We start from the raw sequence: 7,231 nt of genomic DNA, 5'->3' as shown, positions 1-7,231 counted from the left end.
GGTTAAACTTTAAACTCCGAAGAATTCTTTTGCTGGAATATGGTATTATTAGTGTAAAATGATGGTTTAAAAGTATTGGAGACATATATGGTCTGCACACTTCATTTGAAGTAGTCAATTACAAATCCCGTGTTGACAGTACGAATCTGCAGGAGTTACTGCTCTTTGGTCCGTTGCAACACGGTTGCTCCACTGACTGGCACATGTGACACATTTGATTATATTTATATTCATTGTGTCAAGGGTTTTTGTAACATACCTCACATTTAGTAAAAAAAGATTTCTTATGCATCAACATGCAACACTTAATTAAAACTCTTATATAGCAGATTAGATGATTTTTTTTAGAATTTCTTAAAGTTACACATGCTGCATAGGCATGGTAGGCCAACTTGTGAAAGATAAACATAATTATCTTCTAAATTTTGACAATGTCTATGTTATGGTCAAAGCTGTATAACAGCAGAAGCTATTGATGCTTGGACATTCAACATGCATGTAAAGGCCTATCAGCCTACAGATTGTATAGAAAAATATTACAATAAATGTAATCCTTTTTTTAAGTCAATACAATGATTGCTTAATGTACAAAAGCCCATTGAGCTCATTTTCGTAGGTAAAAAGAAGGGGTTTTTTTTTTGCGAAATAATGCAAAATTTTTGCGATATACCGCGAAACTCTCATGAATATATTACTTTCGCGATAACATTACTTTGGCGAATAAACATGAAACCATTATATAAATGTTGTCATTTTATAGAAGAACTCCTATGAAGAACAATGACTGAAAACAAACATATTAAATTTTAAATAAAGCAAGTTTCGCACTTATTTGCAAAGCTACCGTGTTAATTTGCAAAAGTTATGCGTTTATTCGTAAAAGTTATGCGTTTTGCTTTTCACGAAAGTTTTTGGTTAATTGCGAAAGTTTCAGGTTTATTCACAAACGTTTTTTGTTTATTCACAAAAGCTTCACATTTGCAAAAAAAAATATTTTTTTCCTTTCGAAAATAAGCTCAATGGGCTTTCATACTATTGAAAATACATTATTTACAATGTAAACTATTGGCCAGTATAAAACTTAATATACTTATAATAATATGAAATATAATATTATAATAATATGACCACTGTTCATAAGCGCTCACCAAATTCTGTTCAGGGTGTGCTCACCGTTTGCTTAGAGTGCGCCCACTTTTTTACTCAGCCTGCGCTGACCGATAACTCTCTGTTCAAGTGGGAAATTACAACCTTTCAGGGACTGTAATACATGTACCGCATGCCATTTGTTTACAAGTTTTTCAGACTTAATTTATTTGAATTGACTAATGTGGAGTTGAAAGATTAATTAGATTGTTAACAACTGTAAGAATTTATGAAATTTTATGTTCTTTTGTTAAAAATAAAATGATGAGCGGAACATTTGTAAACAGTATAATAATCCTTATACGAAAAAGTTCAAAATTGGTTGCAATCAATTTTCTGTAACTGGTATACACAAACTCTTAAAAACATAGGAATCTGAATTAAAAAATATGGATAAGTATTTTAACTACCGTGCAAAACAAAACTTTTTGGCCCTAATAGTTACAGACAAAAATATTTTTATAGCCTACCGGTATAATGTATAATACATGGAAATCTAGGCTAGGTTTATATAGACATTATTTTAGATGGTATATTAAGGGTTGTGTGCACCTGTAGATAAGCTTGCAAAACTATGACTGGTCTTTTATGGTTATAAACTTATAATCATGTCTTATCAGTGGTATGAATCATTCACTGAAGGTTTCTACTTCTGAGTGCATGATTATATAACTGCATCATGTACATGTATAATATATATGAAATGAATCAATGAATCTTGAACTTCAACAGTTGATACTGAAATTTATTGTTCTTATTTAACTACTAGTGTTTGTAAATCATTGTTTAACTTAAATTACTTCAATGCATGAAATGCTCTAACATTTTCAATAACTGAAAAGTATAGGTACCGGTATGTGTTACTCTGCATTTATACAAAAGTAAACATTTCTGTTGATTTACTCGCAATGAAAACATTTATTCTAGCATTTGTTGTGAAATGCATATACTTATCTAATCCATATTTCACAGGTTTAAAGTTATCCAGGCCATTTACCTGAGTGTAGTGTTCCTTCAGGTGGGCCCCCGTGAATACCTGTTTTCACAGTTGACATAAGGTCACACACAAATTTCTTCCCCAGGAATTTAACAATGAAGAGAGTTTTGCGGTTTGCTGAGTTGTGACTGGATCTTATCAGACTATAGTGAATGAGGTGATCACATCCTGATTGCTACAAAGTAAGAAACTGATTGAGTTTTTAGTCGTCTCTTACTTATAGTGATAATTTACATGGTTTCACTCTAACATGCCGTACTTCACTTAGATCTTAGAAGGAGTGAAGAAGTACGATTTGCCCTTCAGCTAACAGTTGTTGAACCTGTCGGACGTAGTAAAATTGTGGGAGATTTCGTTTCAGTGGAAATAGGGCAGTGACTCAGATTTGGTTAATTTTGGAGGTTACATGTTTAGTGTTTATACACAAGAAAGATCAATTTCCGAAGAGTTTTAGATGAAAAAATCAGTAGGAAAGATAAAAGTTTAAATGACGTACTAAAAACATGCATGTACATTTGCAGGATAATATCCTATCTATCGGTATATGCATGGACGATGATTGCTATATTGCTATATTTTGTACTTGACAAATGCTGTATTTTTATCAATATTACCACATGACATTCCAGTCTATTTTCAAGAATGGAGATGTTTGAGTTATTAAGTTTGTTGTTGGTCCATGATTAGTACATGATGAAATATTTCATGAATACAATGAAACTATTTCGACTTCCACAGGATGTAATCACATAGAACCAATTTTTTACCATGCACTTCCTATCCATTTGAGATCTTAAACTTAAAATAATGAGGTTTTTTTCTCAAATAAATTATAAAATGTACAGAGTCATTTTCTTTTAAATTTTGTTTATCATAATTAATATTATGAACACCATACCTTAATATAGAGGAAGGATTATTAAAATTCCACACATAAATACCTTGACTGTAGGTAATTGCTGCACTTGAATGATTTATTTTGCCCTATAATGTTTGATCCTAAATCAATCATGTCAAACTTTAATAGCTCTAAATTATTTCTTTAATGTTGCATTGATTGAAGATACAGTGAAATTTACAATAGCATCAGATTATTTATTTAAATTGCAATCATGTGTTGAATTCCTATTATATGATATGCATGTTTGAACAAGTAAACCACAAAATAAAAAGTACTTTTTGGTGCACAGAAAGTCAGGCTTTGGTTTGTCTAGAAATATAAATGAAAACTCAGTCAAAAGTAGCGAGCCATTGTTCCAGAAAAAGCAGACTTTCTCTGGGATGGTTCAGTGGTGTCAAGTACTATAAACATGTACATAACTGTAGTTCTATAAACTATGTACATAAATGTAGTACCTGCCAGTGAAAATCCTATACATGTAGCTACAGCTAGTACCCATCTGGTGCTCTGAAGTTTTAGTTTACAGCATTGCAATATGATACACATTTTTCAGTAAATGCAGGTTTAATATGACTGTAATTTTTATATACATGTATAATCATGAGCATCTTATGTCTTAGGTAAACCAAATATACTGTAATACTAGCTTGAAATTGATAATGCTACAATATTATACCCAAATGTATCTTATACCTGTACATGTCTAAGGTTCCACAAAATTTTTCATTTGTGTGTTCTCTCTCTCTTTCTTGCCCTCTCTCTCTCGCTCTCTCTCTCTCTCTCTCTCTCATTCTAATCGAAAATTTATGTTTACAAATTTACGGCCCTTTGAAACTGTTAGATTCTAGTAAATTATCAAAAATTGTTGCCCCCCCCCCCCCCATGAATAAAATGAAATCAAAGTACTCCATTATTACAGATACATGTTTGACTTTGTTATGTGGTTGATTTTATGTACTTTTTGCACTTCTGCTTTCTTACTCTTATTTTAGTAGAAAATTGCCTATGGCATTATCAGCACATGTGAGAAAAAAACTGGATAGAAAAAAATAAGATGTCAACTCACAGTGATAACAGGGCTTAATAGCTAGAGTCTGTTTCCAGTTGTCAAGACTTTCAGTGCAAATAAATGTTATTTCACAAAACCAAGGACAAATTATGTAATGTGTCTCTTTGCTTTTCGAAGCTATTGCAACTTAAAGAAACCAGGGTAATTTCTCAAACTGGGTTTGATGTTTTTTTCAGAGGTCTACAAACAGACAAAATTAATTATTAGGATTATGATGTTGTTTGTTTTTGGGCAATCTAGGCCACTTGATAAAGTGATATGGTCATTTCTGTGACATCTTTACTATCTTTTAGCATGCCTCACATATTTGGTTTGGTAATAATTCATGAAATTTTTCAAGAGGTCTACATTGTTCTCACTTGCAAGGAAATTTGCTGACCAAATTCAATATGGATTTTTTGAAGAAAAACAAAGTATAAGTTTAAGACAACATTGAATATATTCATAGCGTAAGCAATCATCATTTACAATGTATTCTGTATATTAATTTAGGGGGGAAAAAAGAGTATAAAATGAATGTTGAAGTGTGATTTTTTTTTCACGGATTGATGTTAGGGAAACAGCTGGGATAATTTGTGAGAGAAATGTGAATGCTGTTTTAATAGTGTATAACAACTTGATAAATATTTGTCCAGGTAATGGGCATTCCTTTGATGACACTCTATTGATTATGCCTCACAATCTGGGACCTATAATTAAATACAAAAAAAAAACTCTGCTTATTGATAATCCAAATACATCATGTGCAATTTTTGCAGTGCGCAATGCAAGAGATTTTGATCTTTAATCCCATTAAACCTGCCCCAATTTGATTTAATTACCTTTTGCTGCTTGTAAAGTTTTTCTCATGTTTGAATTTTTAGAGATAAAATCTGATCTGTGATTTTGACAGGTATTTTGAACCATCTCCCTTTAATAGAAGTACGTTCCTGGGCTCTAGTGTCATACACATGTATTGGTTGGGTGCAAGCCTGGAGATTGACATCAATGTAGGTAAGGTTTGCATTCAGTTGTATATTTATATTTAATATGCATCAAAAATTCATCAAGCTTGTCAGCACAACTGCATATGATGTGGGAAATTATGACATTTAGTTATATAATTGTATAGAAATATAAAATGCATGAGTTGCAGTCTGTATCTATGAACACCTGTTAATTTACCGTACTGTATGTGGAATATTTGGTACAGTATGGCAGGAAATGAGTGATATTTTTGATAATGTATAACATTAGTGCACTAAAATTCAACAAACCTTGCATTTTAACAAGGAATAAATTGTTGATGATATCATCAAGGTATCTGCTCTTCTTGTTTTACATTTATGTACTGATCAACTCATTTCTGACTAAAACTTTCAAACTGGAGTTATAGGCATGAATTGTTAGCAGTACTGTAATTTAATATTGCTCTAGTTGTTTTCTTCAGATTCTTTGAATCACCCCTTCCATGACCAAACTACCGACCCTTATGTAATTTACTCATAGCCCCATTTCTTTGTACTTCCATAACCCATTGAGTCAAGGCAATGGTGAAAACTTGTAAACGGCTGATTGGATTAGATGAAAGATTGGGATTGCTAGTAAATAGATGATGAAAAGTGAAGACAAGATATGTGGTATTTAAGATCAAATGAAGAAGGAAAGTCTATGGCTTAATTGCCAACTTTGAGTAAACAATAAACACAGCTGCTGTATCATTCGCTAGCAGAACTAATCTGTACTGTATCGCAAACCTTAATGAATAATAATAATCCTGGATTGAGGAATGACTATAATTAGACTGTGCAAATGATTTTCTATTTTTGTATTGTGAAGGATGGTTTGAATAATACAGCATTGTCAATTTTACCCAATCCTCATGCAATCATTTTTTGAATGAATGCTGATGACTACCTGTATTTGAATTGTTATAGTCTTTAGGCTGATGCAGATATTAAATAGTTTCAAATGAATAAAGTAAGGAATGATTACCAATTAATATTTATATATAAATTTATATACTATATATATTATGTAAAAAAAAAAATGTTTGATTATATTTTAATTAAGGAACTGAAATTTTCACTCAACTGCACTTTCGACGGTAAAGACGAGATTCAGATTGATTTTCCGTGCATGAAGTAGTATACTTTTAATTGAATAAACACTGATGTTTACTGTGAGGGGTGGAGATAAAAACAGAATTCATGAAATCAATTGACATTATGTGGACTTTGAGGCTTCATGGAGAGCTTGTTTTGTCTGGCTGTTGTAAATGTCTGACTCAGTTTTTTTCTGAATGAAAGTTTTACCTGGCGGAGGTGCATGCACATCCAGAGACATGCAGGTGATTAAGTTGTCAGCATGTTATCGGCTCTTAGCAATGGTGAATCTGATTAATAGGTTTATATCTGTAGTAATGGAGTTTGCACGTGCTGGCAGGTAGGGGTCTAGCTAGCTAGCAGGCTGATGAATCTATTGTAAGATATGTGTCAGAGGAGCTGAAGTAGCTAGGGTAGAAATTAGAATATTCTGTTTCATTAGATGGGGTGGTTGATGGGCAAGATTTATGTACGATTAGTGTGAAGAGAACATAAAATGTAAAGTATATGTAAAGTTATGGATAGGTTAGAATTTGGAACTTTGGAATATACAGGAAAGAAGAATTATATGAAGACATAAAAGAATGCAAATTTTACACAATTCAAGTAAAATTATGTTCTTTGATATCTGATTTTCTGTTCCTCTGACATCACTTTGACTACTCTCATTTAGGGACACATGTACCCCAAACTGATATGCTTCTAAAGGCCAATAGTTTAAAGTATTGCTCAATCCAATATTAATAACGGCATACATTGCAAGATTTTAGGACCTATAGTTTTGCAGACTCTTTTAAACCCCCTGAAACTTGTGACACATTTAGACTAAGGTTGCTATAGATAGGCTATTTTTCTACTTTAGATATGACTTGATGTGATATGATAATAAAGAGCATGTATGACTGTGAAGACTAAGCTAGTCTTCAGTTTTTATCAGGTTTCCAATGTGTTGTCTTTCACTCAAGGCCTGTAAATCTTGGGTCATTTAAAGAATGATTAATTATAAGTGATCGTGAGGAGGGCCTTGTAAGTGT

General features: G+C 32.2%; 1 protein-coding gene across 5 annotated transcripts in view; it reads left to right on the top strand.

The window, feature by feature from the left end:
* The first annotated feature begins 2,124 nt into the window (after positions 1-2,124).
* Positions 2,125-7,231, top strand: part of LOC128172956 (protein TANC2-like) — a 45,816-nt gene continuing 40,709 nt past the window's right edge. For 3 of the 5 annotated variants that reach the window (XM_052838724.1, XM_052838716.1, XM_052838695.1), the window contains exons 1-2: positions 2,125-2,325; positions 5,006-5,106. The gene's annotated coding sequence lies outside the window, so the exon portion shown is untranslated. The remainder of the gene's footprint in view (positions 2,326-5,005; positions 5,107-7,231) is intronic. The other 2 variants (XM_052838702.1, XM_052838733.1) reach the window with 2 other exon arrangements.

The sequence above is a fragment of the Crassostrea angulata genome, chromosome 1, assembly GCF_025612915.1.
Source record: "Crassostrea angulata isolate pt1a10 chromosome 1, ASM2561291v2, whole genome shotgun sequence".
NCBI lineage: Eukaryota > Metazoa > Mollusca > Bivalvia > Ostreida > Ostreidae > Magallana > Magallana angulata.
This window is presented reverse-complemented; position numbering and strand designations above follow the sequence as displayed.